This window comes from Heterodontus francisci, chromosome 1, assembly GCF_036365525.1.
Source record: "Heterodontus francisci isolate sHetFra1 chromosome 1, sHetFra1.hap1, whole genome shotgun sequence".
NCBI classification, from domain to species: domain Eukaryota; kingdom Metazoa; phylum Chordata; class Chondrichthyes; order Heterodontiformes; family Heterodontidae; genus Heterodontus; species Heterodontus francisci.
In genome coordinates this window covers 179,649,764-179,665,753 of record NC_090371.1, presented here as the reverse complement: position 1 = coordinate 179,665,753, position 15,990 = coordinate 179,649,764, and the positions used below count along the sequence as shown (strand labels likewise).

Genomic DNA, 15,990 nt, shown 5'->3' with positions numbered 1-15,990 from the left:
GGTACTATGTACATGTCCTTCCAGTCAGGGTTTGCAATTTTTAAGTTTTAATGTTCATGTGGCAAAATAATGTGTGCCTCAGTCTTGGCAGTGGGGTTTGTCTGATAACATGCATGCCAGTGCCAAATATGCTGAAGGACAGTAAAATTCAGTTGCATTGAATATATGTTGCAAGCTGTCATTCTTTTACCATTCAGATAACAAAGAGGGATGATTTCCTTTTTTACACTGTGCATAATTAAATCATCTTTAGAAGAGGCTTTACACACAGGGAATCTTCTTCCAAAGAGTTGCTTCTGCTAAAGTGAAGCAAACTTTCCTTAGTTCTTAAAAAGAAAACAATAGCATTCAAATGCAGAGCTTGCTGGGACTGAGAGAAGAACCAAACAATATAAAAGCTATATACAAAATATACGGCGCAGTGGTTAGCACCGCAGCCTCTCAGCTCCAGGGACCCGGGTTCAATTCTGGGTACTGCCAGTGCGGAGTTTGCAAGTTCTCCCTGTGACAGCGTGGGTTTTCGCCAGGTGCTCCGGTTTCCTCCCACTGCCAAAGACTTGCAGGTGTTAGGTAAATCGGCCATTGTAAATTGCCCCTAGTATAGGTAGGGAAATTGAGAGGATGTGGTAGGAATATGGGATTAATGTAGGATTAGTATAAATGGGTGGTTGATGGTTGACACAGACTCTGTGGGCCGAAGGGCCTGTTTCAGTGCTGTATCTCTAAACAAAAAAAAGGTTACACGCTTTGCCTCTTGCTCCAATACCTGATTCACTATTCATGTCGACTGAAGTGTATTTAAGTAGTTGCAGAGTGAAGGAGGACATCACAGTTCATTTTTTTTGGACATTATTTCATGGAACATGAGCTATGTTAAGATGTGTAATTTTCGCAACATTTTAGCAAATGTGGTTAGCTTCCTGCTAGGTAAATGAATGGTAATTATAATGCAAGATGGGAAATTGTTTCTCTCAGAGGCCCAAACAATAGACACTTTGTGGGCCAGTCTAGTTGTTCAGAAAGACACTTTGCATTTTGGTAACAGTGCATGAACAGAAGTTGTACCAATTGTATATAGCGATACCTCAACCTGATTGTTCTGTGTGTTTTGTCAATTGTGGAGTAAACGAGTTTATAAATCAGACTTCACCTCACCCGTGTTAACTCAGTGTGCCTTTGGGGAGATTAAATGTCTACATGTGCTTTAGACATGGAAATTCGATCAGATCTACTGCTCAAGTAGATATAGGGCAGTGGGAGACAACGTTTCTAAAAAGTAGGTGCTCAGACTGCATGAAGAAGTGACTGACATCATTTATTTTTTTTTAGAGATACAGCACTGAAACAGGCCCTTCGGCCCACCGAGTCTGTGCCGACCAACAACCACCCATTTATACTAACCCTACAGTACTCCCATATTCCCTACCACCTACCTACACTAGAGACAATTTACAACGGCCAATTTACCTGTCACCTGCAAGTCTTTGGCGGTGGGAGGAAACCGGAGCGCCCGGCGAAAACCCACGCGGGCACAGGGAGAACTTGCAAACTCCACACAGGCAGTACCCAGAATCAAACCCGGGTCCCTGGAGCTGTGAGGCTGCGGTGCTAACCACTGCGCCACTGTGCCGCCCATTATTGTACCTGCAAAGCTATTTGAAGAAGTCTTGAATTTGTGAAAGGGGGTTTCAGTTATTTGCATAATCGAACATGGACTGGCAGATCAACAGACTCCTGAAATGTCTTCAAAAGCTGGCCTGTGACATGATCGTTGAGGGTAGCGGTGACATTCAGTGTAACTTATATTGCTGTGTCTACAAATCTTCAATCATCAGCCAGCACACCTCAGTGACAGACTTCTTGCTGAATCTGAGCCTCATCATGTATTAGTTCTCCATAATACCCAAGTAACTGACTCCGATGCAGTGCATTCACTTCCTAGGGTTATTTTACAAATGGTGTGCCTTACATCTCTCTACAACTTTGAGCTGCCTCTTCCTGAAGTTGCTGTGGCACCATGGTAAATCAGACAGAAGCCACTTGACCCAAAATGTTCAGATGAAAAATCTCAGCATAATTCATTTGTGCCAATGCCGTGCTGAAAGATTTGACTCCTGCAAATCTTTCGTAGTGTTTTATCCCAATGTAAATGGGAGCAAATAACTATTTTCTTTGATATATCTCAAAGATCAAAATTACATATCTTTCTTAACAAGCTTTATTTAAAAAAACTATTTTATTACACCCACTTCAGGATACAAGAAAAACTGAAGCTAGTAATATAGGAAGAAAACTGTATAAATAGTTTTCCTTCCAAGTTTAGTCCTTTTTTAATTAAATTTCACACATAAAGGAAAACATCCCCAAAGTCTATATTTTTATTTTTTTTAGGTATTTTAGTAAATGTGCAGTTTATTGAGAGGTGATCCTCCACACTTTGCACATTCTTACTTGCAAGTGTTTACAGGTGAGCATTGAAAGTTAAAACAGCAAAATATTTAGTGGTTGACAGGGAAAATCTGATCATGATCTCAAAACACTAGCGGTGAAACAGGAGTAATAATGATACATTGTTAAAGCATTGATAGAATCACGGATTTGCGGTAGTCACGAATGCAATACAAGAATATGTCTGCGCGTTTGACAAATATAGATAAAGTGTATGCTGAATGATTTTTTCCATTTTTAGTTTTATCGCAGTAGGCGGAATTGCACCAAAGGAGTTAGTGGCTGAACCACAGCAAAGAGTCTGTTCTGTGTGATTTTGTGGATCCTCTAGAGTTGCAGCTGCGGCGAACATCCCTCCCCTTTGAAATAAACCTGTAATTGAAGACCAAAGCAGGCACTTTGGTCGCTCTTCATTGAAAACCACAAACATTTACTGTAATGTCCAAACTGCATCACTTCCTCCCAGTTACTGTGTATATAAAGCGGCCTCGGAGCGAAGTAGTCGTTCAAGGTCCTGAGTGTTCCTTTCTGTAGCGACTGAGGGGAAAAGGTCACAAAGAGGTTAAGGTAAAAAAAAATGCAAAATTATCGAAATTGTTGCGCTGTGTTTTGAGATATATATATTTGTAAAATTAACAAAATTGTTGCACATTTTTTACTTTGCTAGCACATGCAAAGAGAATATTAAAAACTTAGAAAGATTATTAATTCATTAAGCCCTTGATGATTGCTGTAAACACCGAAATATTTGATGGTGAAACTGTTAGCGTACACCCTCATTCCTCCTCTGAATTTGACAGCAGGTTCTGGAGTCCCTACATTTGTAGAATAACATGGAAATCCAGATGTTGCTGTCAGTGATTCTAGGCTTCTCCAGTGGGTACACTGTGGAAGGCCCCCAGTCAATGAGAAATCATTGAACTGATGAGAACGTCTATTCTAATGCTATTAGTCCCACTATAAAAACCATTGAGAAAGTTACACCTTGTTGAATGAGATGTATCTGGGTTTCGAACAGCATATGAAGTTCATAATTGCTGCTAAGCAGTCTCACTGGCCTCAAAAGAGTAATTTTATGTTTGGAGAGTGTCAAATTCCTCTATTATGATAAAAAAATTACACAAAATTTGAATTTTTAAAATAAGTTTCTAAAATTAATATTTTAGCTTCAATCCCATGTGTATGTCCAAATCATTTATTTTGCTATTTGAAAAATTTAAGGTTAATAGTGAAGGGAGTCACGGGTTTATATTTCTTGGTTGTCTGTGAGAACTCTTCAATGTGATTGGCTGTTTACCCTGCTTGATGACATCACTGTTACTGGATGCCTGCAAATCTGTGTTTTGACACCTGATTCAAACTGATGGGAATGAGGCAATAGATGAGGCCATAGACATCAATAGATTTTTGTTGGCAGCTTTTCTTGAAGTCAGTGACAAGTGCTGTTCCTTTGCCACTCACTGCAAAATCCAGCCTATTATGCAGCTTCCCAATATAGGACAATGGATTGGCTGACATGGAAAGAAGATTATGAGCAAGTTTTTAAATTGGTTAATATTTTGATTTACATTTAAATGTACTTTATTAAATATGAATAAATAGAGAATAGTAGATAAATATAACTTGTACACAGTAAATTATGCACAATGGCTTTTGAGAGTATTCATTGCTTTACTAAATGCACTGCCTCAGTACAGTAAGCCAGTCCATGGAGGAGTGGCAGTGATGGTAAAGGATTCTGTCATTGCACTAGAAAGGAAGGATGTCCCAGGGAGCTGTGTCAAGTCAGAATTCATATGATTAGAGTTAGAAATAGGAAAGGAAATGGTACAATTCTGTGTGTCATTACAGCCCACTAAACAGTTGGGTTGAGTTGTTTTTATTCTTTCATGGGATGTGGACATTGCTGGCAAGGCCAGCGTTTATTGCCCATCCCTAATGGCCCTTAAGAAGGTTGTGAGAGCAACCTTCTTGAACCACTGCAGTCCATCTGGTGCACAGTGCTATTAGGAAGGGAGTCCAGGATTTTGACTCGGTGACAGTGAAGGAACAGCGATTATAGTTCCAAGTCAGGATGGTGTGTGGCTTCGGAAGATGTTGCAGGTGGTGGTGTTCCCGTGCATCCACTGCCCTTGTCCTTCTAGGTGGTAAAGGTCACAGGTTTGAAAGGTGCTGTTAAAGGAGCATTGGTGAGTTGCTGCAGTGCATCTTGTAGATGGTACACACTGCTGCCACTGTGCATCGGTGGTGAAGGGAGTGAACGTTGAAGGTGGTGGATGGGGTGCCAATCGATCAGGCTGCTTTGCCCTGGATGATATTGAGCTTCTTGAGTGTTGTTGGAGCCACACTCCTGGGGAGCAAGTGGAGAGTATTCTATCACACTCCTGACTTGTAGATGATGGACAGGAATTGGGGAGTCAGGAGGTGAGTTAATTACCTCAGAATTCTCAATCTCTGATCTGATCTGCATACAGTTTGGAGAGGTTTGTAGAAACAGTGGAAAATAATATTTGGTGATTTCAACTTTCGCAAGACAGACTCGTATTAAGATAATGCATGTGGTCACATTTTATTGAATTCCTCCATGATTGCTTCCTAGATTACTCTGTTATTACACCAATAACAGAAGAAGCATTGCTTGATTTTAGATCTGGGAAATGAAGTTGGACAAGTAATTGATGTGAGGGTAGGTGAAAAAATGGGAAATGGTGAACACAACATTCAATGAAAGCAAAATACTGCAAATGCTGGAAATCTGAAATAAAAACAGAAAGTGCTGGAAATACACAGCAGATCTGACAGAATCTGTGGAGAGAGAGAGACAGAGCTAACGTTTCGAGTCCGGTATGACTTCTTCAGAAGAGGAGTCTTATCCGACTTGAAACGTTAACTCTTTCCCTCTCCACAGATGCTGCCAGACCTGCTGATAATCAAGGTCAATGTGAGAATAGAAATGCATATTGATGAGCCAAGAATTAGGATGCTGGACTGGAAAAAGGCAGAAGTTCAAAGAGATATCTGGCTCAAATTAAATGGACAGAAAAGTTAACAAATAAGTTGACAGATCAGCTGTGGGAAGTTTTCAAATATGAGATGCATAGAAGATAAAGTAGGTGCCATCCCAAAAGGCAGAAAGGGGGTGCATCAAAGAACAGAGTTCTGTGGATAAATATAGAGATTAAAATGAAACTGCAGTTTAAAAGAGAGAAAGATTTGCACTTAGATAGCACCTTTCACCATCTCAGCATGTCATAGATAAAGAGATCACATTAGAAATAGTTTATTTGGATTTTCAGAATGCAATTTTTAAGGTAGCTTGGATAGAAAGTTGGTTGATCAACGGAAAATAGAGTTAGACTAGGTGGGTGTTGATCAGGTTGGAATAGAGATGGAAGTGGTGTACATCAGGGGCCAGCTCTGGGTCCACTTTTCATGATATATATACAGATGGTTTGGTCTCTGGTATTACCAATGTAAACTTGAAATTTGGTGATAACAATTAAATAGGAGATTTAGTAAACATTAATGATTGCAATAAAAGAATTCATGAAGGAAATAGTCTTTTTCACAGAAGTTGGAAGATACAATTTAATGTGGTTTAGTGTGAGGTAATAGTTTTTGAAGAAAATCAAGGGGGAAATTTCCACCCCAAGACAGGTGGGGGGGGGGAGAGATGAGGGCCAAAATTTCAAAAAAAACCAGAAACCTGCCTCAAATGGACCGATTTCCAGTTTTAACGGAGGCAGGTTTGGGAATGGGTGACTAACCTACTCTCCAGAGGCAGATCCGTGATTTAAATACTTTAATCAGGCCTTTACGATTTCCATTCCTCTCCCCCTCCTCCTGGCCCAGCCTTTCCGATCTATAGCCCATCCTGGCATTTACGATCTCAACCCCTGCCTCTACCGGCCTCTCAACCTGGCTGGTTGCTGGCCAGGAAATGGGGGGGGGGGGAAAAGATTGGAATGTAGTCCTATCATTAAATTCAGCAGGACCTCTGTTACCCACATTTCTGGGTTACCTAGAAACTAGGACCCCCTCCAGCACATACCCTTCACCCCCCTGCCACGCCCACTTCCTCCCCACCTCCCAGTAAATATTGAACCAAGGAATAGGATTATACACTCAATGGACATGGAAGGGTATTGATCAACAGAGCAGAGAGACCCAGGGGTTCAAATTCATATTTCCCTGAATGTGCCAGTGTAGATAGGTGAAGCCATTAAAAAAAATGGCTGATTTCCTCACAGCTGCCTATCGAACGAAATTAGATTCTGGCGAATGCTGATATAATTATTAAACAAAGTCCTGTACCTGTTAGGTTCAATCATTGTGAAGCATTCCTACTATATGCATTGCAGTTTTTTGAATATACTAGTTTGTTTTTGACTAAAAGAAAAATGTCAATCATGTGTTTATATGAAATTGTTGGAGCCACGGTGTATATGCACATGCATAAGCATGGATGTTATCTTTAACCCAATAAGGCTTACTGCAGTTACACATATAACTAAAGGGATATCAATGATAGGTGATCAAACTTCTGTCCTTAGATTTTGACATGTTTGAAACAACAGGTTATGTGGCTGGACTTCACTGTTATACACAGATAAAAAGGAAAATTTGCTACATTAAATGCAGAGCTTTAAATATACAGAAAACAATTTAGTAATTTAACAGTCATCATCGTCGGCTGCCCCTCAAATGACTCAGGATCGCGGGTATCTGCCAGGGATCTTCAGGTGACTGAACAGGCCGATTCGCGACCTGCAGATCTTTGGGCACATGGGGCAGGATGTCTCACGAGGTAGTGGGATCCAGAGTGCAGGATTTGCTTCCTTTTCTTTCCTTCTCTGCCACTGCTCTGCTTCATCATTAAGGTTTTTCAACTCATAGCATGATACAGCTTGATGGACAAGTTGTCGCCATTTTGAACGATTGGTAGCAAGCTCCTTCCAGTCATCAATGTCAACGTTGCCGCGCATCAAAGATAACATCAGAGTGTCTGTGAAGCGGTTTTTTTGTCCTCCCCTGGAACGCAGGCCTTTTGAGAGTTAAATTTAGCAGTAATACCATCCAGATGATATTGAAAGAGTCTTCAGATTTTTTTTGCTGTAAGCGTGTCTAATAGTTCAAAGGCAAAATCATCCGATGTAGAGTCATGAGATATTTTGTGGTAGATATTCTTCTAATTAAGTGTTATTTTTTTCAATTTACTCATACTGATCTTAACATGCTGAATGAAGTTAATCTAGCTAAAAGGATACCTTCACTGACAGTCCACTGTTTTGCTAAATTACAAAGGGTAGGACTCACGTTTATATCTGTGATTTTACATGTGCTAATGTTTTCACATTAGCTGAGCTGTCTAGTGAACAACTGAGAAGAGAAAAGAGAAGTAAAATTAGAGATTAAGTCAAGCCATATCAGTGTAGGGTATTTTTTTTCTGCATAATAAACTGCATTGTACATTAATGGGATGAGGCAAAATGATCTTCCACATGCTCACACATGGTTTATGGACACCTTTGCAAACATACAATTTAATCCACCCTTAGCTTTTTGAAATGTCCTTCCTCTAATGATTTCAAGTAAACGTTGCAACCTGTTTTTGCAAACTTATTGCTGCCATTTTCTTTAATTAAATTTGTAGATATGTTGGGTGAATTCTTGCCTTTATTGCTGCACTTCAAATTGGTGATGGGTCAACCTCCTAGTTACAATGAAAAGCAGGTAGCCAACCGGCTGCAGCTTGTTTTCTTCCGAGCACTACAAGTGAAAATTCGGCTGCTATTTTAACCTTGTCCTTTTCTTTGTGTTTTTCTCCCCTACTCTTAGGCCCCTTCACAACATATACAACATCTGGGTAAATTTCCAGCTCTGTGGCTCTTCACTGAGTTGCTATGACGTCCATGAGATGTCCTTGCTATTTGTTCTTCCACTAGAGAAGTGCCTCACATCTGTTCTGTGAACCTGATAGATGTGAACCTGTGTACCTTCATTGGGTGACATGGTGCAATACAACACCTGTGTGCTGTGCTCACGTGCTGCCTCTCAAAATTATCTTAAACATATGATATACATAGGACCACAATTATCAGTTTAAGGTACAGTTGGGTGGAGCAGGCAACATATATTTGTAGAGGTATTAAGCAGCCTAAACAATGGTCTTTAAAGGGACTGCTTGATGCACCTCAAAGCACAGACCAAAATCTTTGTCATCTTTTATTTTTGTGAGGCCAGAATGCTCTTCCTGGTTCAACAAAAATATTCCTGTCCCTCTACAAATCCATTCCCTCCCTCACTCCCACCACCCCTCCGCCCCCCAACCCCACCGTCAGCTTAGACTGTCAGCTATCTCTACATAGGAGGTGCCTGATTTCTCACCTTCCCCAGTTGGCAAGTTCCATTGGAGTGCCAGTTTGCCCAGTGTACAGCTCACCAGATACATGCGAATGAGGCTCAGGCCTCATGGGAGCAACAATAACAGGGGGAGATGATGGTGTAGTGGTAACGTCACTGAACTAGTAATCCAGAAGCCCAGGCTAATGCCCTGGGGAGACAGGTTCAAATCTTACCAAAGCAACTGGTGGAATTTTAAAACAATTCAATTAGTTAATAAATTCAATTAATTAATACCAACCTGGAATTGAAAGCTAGTTTCAGTAGAGATGTCATGAAACTATCATTGACTGTTGTACAAACTCATCTGGTTCACTAATGTCCTTTAGACAAGGAAATCTGCCATCCTTACCTGGTCTGGTCTACATGTGACTCCAGAACCACAGCAATGTGGTTGACTCATAACTGCTGTCTGAATAGGCCTAGGAAGCCACTCAGTTGTTAAGGGCAATTAGGGATGGGCAACAAATGCTGGCCTTACCAGCGATGCCCAAATCCCATGAAATAATATTTTAAAAACAGGCATGGTGGCAGATATGCTCTGTTCGATGACCGGCCATTTTGTGCTGAATGTTAAAATCGGCAACAGTAATTCTAGATAAGGTTTGGAATTCTGAATCACTTCATATGAGCGTGTAATACCTTGCATCACCGACTAATATGCCAATCATGACCTGGTGACTGTGTGCAATAATGATAGGGTGAGGCAATGTCAGAGGTGCCACCCTTTAGATAAGGTGTTAATATTGTCATGGCCTGGAGGGTGATAGCGTGGCTGGTTTCCACTGTTCACCTCCCAACTGACCACAGACAGTGTTTTTGTATTATTACTATTTCAGCCCCTATGTTTTGTTTGCCAAATAAACAGATAGTAACAGGGTTTCTCACAGGTTTAAAACAGAAGATTAAATATTTATTGAACTATATTCATCACCGGAAATGATCACAACGCCACCCACGCACACATTCACTCTCTCGAACACACTCAAGAGAAAATAGATAGAAGGTAAAGGGTAAGAGGTGTTACGAGTTCAAGATGTAAAATGATGATAAATACCCAGGCCCAGATCAGATGTATCCCAGGCTGTTATGTGAGGTAAGGGAGGAGATTGCAGGGGCTCTGACACAAATGTTCAAATGTTCTCTGGCCACAGGTGAGGTACCAGAAGATTGGAGGACAGCGAATGTGGTACAATTATTTAAGAAGGTTAGCAGGGATAAACCAGGCCGGTGAGTTTAACATCAGTGGTTGGGAAACTATTGGAAAAAATTCTGAGACAGGATTAATCTCCACTTGGAGAGGCAGGGATTAATCAGGGATAGTCAGTATGGCTTTGTCAGGGGGAGATCATGTCTAACTAACTTGATTGAATTTTTTGAGGTGGTGACGAAATGTGTAGATGAGGGTAAAGCAGTTGATGTAGTCTATATGGACTTCAGTAAGGCTTTTGATAAGGTCCCGCATGGGAGATTGGTTAAGAAGGTAAGAGCTGATGGGATCAGGGCAATTTGGCAAATTGGATCCAAAATTGGCTTAGTGGCAGGAGGCAGAGGGTAATGGTTGAGGGTTATTTTTGCGAGTGGAAGCCTGTGACCAGTGGTGTACCGCAGGGATCGGTGCTGTGACCCTTGCTGTTTGTAGTGTTCATTAATGATTTAGATGTGAATATAGGAGGTATGACAGTAAGTTCGTAGATGACACGAAAATTGGTGGTGTCGTAAATAGTGAGGAGGAAAGCCTCAGATTACAGGACGATATAGATGAGCTGGTAAGATGGGCGGAGCTGTGGCAAATGGAATTTAATCCTGAGAAGTGTGAGGTGATGCATTTTGGGAGGACCAACAAGGCAAGGGAATATACAATGGATGGTAGAACCCTAGGAAGTACAGAGGGTCAGCGGGACCTTGGTGTACTTGTCCATAGATCAACATAGGTAGATAAGGTGGTTTGGAAAGCATATTGGATACCTGCCTTTATTAGCCGAGGGATAGAATATAAGAGCAGTGAGGTTATGATGGAGCTGTATAAAGTGCTAGTTAGGCCACAGCTGGAGTACTGTGTACAGTTCTGGGCACCACACTATAGGAAGGATGTGATTGCACTGCAGAGGGTGCAGAGCAGATTCACCAGGATATTGCCTGTGCTGGAGCATTTCAGCTATGAAGAGACTGAAAAGGCTAGGGTTGTTTTCCTTAGAGCAGAGAAGGCTGCGGGAGATATGATTGAGCTATACAAAATTTTGAGGGGCATTGATAAGTTACATAGGAAGAAACTTTTTCCCTTAGCGAAGGTGTCAATAACCAGGGGGCATAGATTTAAGGTAAGGTGCAGGAGGTTTAGAGTGGATTTGAGGAAAAAAAATTTCAATCTGGAAAGTACTGCCTGAGGAGGTGGTAGAGGCAGGAAGCATCACAACATTTAAGAAGTATTTAGATGAGCACTTGTAAATTCATAGCATACATGGCTACGGGCCAAGTGCTGGAAAATGGGATTAGAATAGTTAGGTGCTTGATGGCCGGCACAGACACGGTGGGCTGGAGGGCCTGTTTCTGTGCTGTCTCACTCTGACTCTCAAAGTATGTTTTTTCAGTAAAACCTGTGGGATCTCTCGGAAGGTGAGTTTTAAAGTTGCAGGCCTGTTTGCTGGTTGTCTTGTATTTGAGGGGCTGCTGAAGACTTCTGGTGGTTCACTTCAGTTTGAAGAAAGTTCTGATATTCTTAGTTCCGTTTTCACAGGTGGAGGAGTTGTTTCAAAGGCACTCTCTTTTCTCTACTGTAGTTGGCTTTCAACCTGTCTTAGCAGGGTTCAAATGCTAGCTGGAACTGCTCTCTCTCTAATATAATATAAAAGCAAAATACTGCGGATGCTGGAAATCTGAAATAAAAACAAGAAATGCTGGAACCACTCAGCAGGTCTGGCAGCATCTGTGGAAAGAGAAGCAGAGTTAACGTTTCAGGTCAGTGACCCTTCTTCGGAACTAGCAAATATTAGAAATGTCAAAGGTTATAAGCAAGCGAGCCGGGGGTGGGGCAAGAGATAACAAAGGAGAAGGTGTAGATTGGACAAGGTCACATAGCTGACCAAGAGGTCATGGAGCAAAGGCAAACAATATGTTAGTGGTGTGTTGAAAGTCAAAGCATTAGTACAGATAGGGTGTTAACGAACTGAAGATTGAACAGCAGCAAGTACAAACATGAAAAAAAAGTGGGTAAGCAGACTGAACAAACTACAATGAAATGAAATAAACAAAAGAAAAAAGAATTGTAAAAAATGTAAAAAAGATGTAAAAAAGAAAAAATAACTAAAAATAAAAGTAAAATGGGGGGCCAGTCATGCTCTGAAATTATTGAACTTAATGTTCAGTCCGGCAGGCTGTAGTGTGCCTAATCGGTAAATGAGATGCTGTTCCTCGAGCTTGTGTTGATGTTCAGTGGAACACTGCAGCAAGCCCAGGATAGAGATGTGAACTTGAGAGCAGGGGGGAGTGTTGAAATGACAAGCTACCGGAAGCTCAGGGTCCTGCTTGCGGACAGAGCGGAGGTGTTCCGCAAAGCGGTCACCCAGTCTACGTTTGGTCTCCCCAATGTAGAGGAGACCACATTGTGAGCAGCGAATACAGTATACTACATTGAAAGAAGTACAAGTAAATCGCTGCTTCACCTGAAAGGAGTGTTTGGGGCCTGGGATAGTGAGGAGAGAGGAGGTAAATGGGCAGGTATTACACCTCCTGCGATTGCAGGGGAAGGTGCCATGGGAAGGGGACAAGGTGGTGGGGGTAATGGAGGAGTGGACCAGGGTGTCGCGGAGGGAACGATACCTTCGGAATGCTGACAGGGGAAGGGAGGGGAAGATGCGTTTGGTAGTGGCATCACGCTGGAGGTGGCGGAAATGGCGGAGGATGATCCTTTGGATATGGAGGCTGATGGGGTGGAAAGTGAGGACATGGGGAACCCTGTCACGGCTCTGGGTGGGAGGGGAAGGGGTGAGGGTAGAAGCGCGGGAAATGGGCCGGATACGGTTGAGGGCCCTGTCAACAACAGTGGGGGGGGGAATCCTCGGTTGAGGAAAAAAGAGGTCATATCAGAAGCACTGTCATGGAAGGTAGCATCATCAGAGCAGATGCGTCGGAGACGGAGAAACTGGGAGAATGGAATGGAGTCTTTACAGGAGGTAGGGTGTGAAGAAGCGTAGTCCAGGTAGCTGTGGGAGTCGGTGGGCTTATAATGGATATTAGTAGACAACCTATCCCCAGAGATGGAGACAGAGAAGTCGAGGAAGGGAAGGGAAGGGTTAGAGATGGACCATGTAAAGGTGAGAGAAGGGTGGAAATTGGAAGCAAAGTTGATAAAGTTTTCCAGTTCAGGGCGGGCCAGGAAACGGCACCGATACAGTCATCAGTGTACCGGAAAAAGAGTTGGGGGAGGGGGCCTGAGTAGGACTGGAACAAAGAATGCTCAACATATCCCACACAAAGACAGGCTCCTCTCTCTCTCCCTCTCTCAGTCTTGTGCTGAAATTCAAGATTGCTTTTGATGCTGACCGTGTGGTTGGAGAGAGACTGAATGTTGATGACTTGACGGCTGAGCTGGAAAGACTCTTTTGTTCTTCACAACAATTACCTTTAAAGGTAAACTCATAAAAGTGTTAGTTTTGCCCATGAGACTTTAGGTCTCAGTTCTTGATGGGCTGGTACAATGGCTTTTGATGGCCCTATGTTGAGTTCCGAAGAAGGTTCACTGACCCGAAACATTAACTCTGCTTCTCTTTTCACAGATGCTGCCAGATCTGCTGAGTGGTTCCAGCATTTCTTGTTTTTATTTCAGATTTCCAGCATCCGCAGTATTTTGCTTTTATTTATTTGATTATATGAAGGCTGTTCACACTCTATTGTGGTGAAGGGTAGTTGGAGATAGTGTCTTTGTTTTAGCTCGTTTTGTGTAAAGCTGACATCCATGTTTGTTAAACTTTCTCATTGACATGTAGATGTGGTTAATTGGTTTTAGCTCCAGTGGACATGGATGTGTATTGTAGTGCAGGAGGTGGTATTTGTCATGTGACTGTGCCCTCCACCTTGTTGACAGTAAATGCACCAGTCTCTTAAAATTGTTCTAATTATTTTTAACTCTTTATTTTTTGTATTTTCATCACTGCATTTCTCTTGAGCATGACAATATGATGTCCTATCTATAATAAAAGCAAAATACTGCGGATGCTGGAAATCTGAAATGAAAACAAGAAATGCTGGAACCACTCAGCAGGTCTGGCAGCATCGGTGAAAAGAGAAGCAGAGTTAACGTGTCCTATCTAACTGTTTCTATGATTCTAAAGGATGTTAAAAATCTCATGACACTAAATGAAGTACAGCGAGGCTGATGGCCTGGCCAACATTCTTTTCTCAATCAACAGCACCAAACAAAAAGGTTGAAATCTTTGCTGCTTTGACTATGGCCAGAACTTTACCCCCCGCACCCCCCAGAAACGGGCTGGTGGTAGTGGGGGGGTTGTAAAATTGAGTGGGAGGCGGGGGCCATTCTCAACGCCTTCCCGCTTGCACTGCAATTTTATGAGGGGTGGCGGCAGCGAGAAATGGCCTGGCCTCCCCCTGCCCAATCAAGGTCCTTAAGTGGGCAATTAACTGCCACTTAAGGGCCTCCTCCCATCACCACTGATAATTTAGCCTCTGCTGGCAGGCAGCTCAGGCCCTCCATGAGGCCGCAAAGTAAAACATGACCGCCTCCTTGTGGGCTGGCGTGGCTCCCCAGGCCCGGAGGAGGGGGCTTGCCCCCGACTTTTTGGTCAGTGGGCAAGGCCCCCCAATCAATGTAAAATTTTGGCTGACATAACAACAGTGACAGCACTTCAAAGCAATTAGTTATACATGAAGTACTTCTGGATATTCTGAAAGAAGGAGTTCCATCAATGCAAGTTCTTTCTTTCTGAGGGTCAGGAATGTGAAGTGCTTTGTCTGAGTACATTCACTCACTTCGTAACAATATTTTCAGAAGCCAAAGTCTTTGCATGTTATCTTGATGTGCCTGCCAGAATGAATGCTGCAGAATATGCAAAATGCCACAACAAAAATCCAGTCGCCTCTCACTATAATTGAGTGCATTATAATATGTTTAAAATTTATACATTTGCTCCTTTTTATGTACCCCACTTTTGAAAATGAGCATCTCAGTGAATTTTTGTTGAATTCAGACAACCTTATATTTGGGCTGCAGTTGATTATACTGTTGGAGTTGTCTCTTATTATTTGCTTGTCTGATTGACTGCACTCTGTTATAATTATATCAAGTGCAGGATGTTATAATGTCAAGCCTCTGAGTGGTACTTTGGTTGAAAGAATGTCTTGACCATGGAATGACATGTAACTAGAACATGATGATCCTTTGACTAAAGAAAAAGAAGCATGTCTAACAATTAGCTGAAGAAATTAATATTTTTATTCATGCTTTAGTGAGATACTCTATATCATAAATCAGCCTAATTGCATGAATGTTCTGGGTGTAACCCTCATACAAATACAGATCTATATTTAAATGTTATTAAAATCCTCTATGCTCTCTGGTGCAGTGGGCATATGTACGTATAATCATGTTCTGAGCCATAGAGAAAGATGGTGCCAAGGACAATCCTTGGCCTGTATTAAATCAGGCTGAAAGTAGAATTACAACAGTTGGAATCGTATATAAACTTGAAAAGGAAAATAAGTGCAAGGCTATAGGTGAAGAGCAGGGAAGTGTTACATTCTATTGGCTGGATTTTGCAGGGCCCCCGATGTCAGGCTCCGTGGCAGGGGTGAGGGAGGGGGCCGGAAGATCATTCCAGCAGCAGCCCGCCGCAGAGCCTGACGTCGGGAGGGCCGGGCCCAATCTTCCCAGTGGCAACGAGGCTCCATGGCAGCTCCCCTGCCGCCGGGCCACAGCACCTGGATTAACGTATGGTAATTAATTAAATACACTTGGCCGCGATCTTCAGAGCGGTGGCCAGCACTCCCGCGCCTTCACTTTCCCATCTGGGGAAAGCAGGTGCCGTAGTGGTGGGGAAGGGGGGAGGGTGAGATTTTTAGTGCAGTGGTGGTGGGAGCGGGGAAATGGGGTCAAACCTTCATCATTTAGTGTAGGGGATGGTGGGA

General features: G+C 42.4%; 1 protein-coding gene across 7 annotated transcripts in view; it reads left to right on the top strand.

Moving 5' to 3' along the window:
• The first annotated feature begins 2,906 nt into the window (after positions 1-2,906).
• anxa3a (annexin A3a) overlaps positions 2,907-15,990 on the top strand; it is a 79,112-nt gene continuing 66,028 nt past the window's right edge. For 2 of the 7 annotated variants that reach the window (XM_068039109.1, XM_068039074.1), the window contains exon 1: positions 2,907-3,015. The gene's annotated coding sequence lies outside the window, so the exon portion shown is untranslated. Of the gene's footprint in view, positions 3,016-5,047; positions 5,135-14,180; positions 14,273-15,990 lie in introns of those variants that run through there. The other 5 variants (XM_068039083.1, XM_068039116.1, XM_068039100.1 and 2 more) reach the window with 5 other exon arrangements.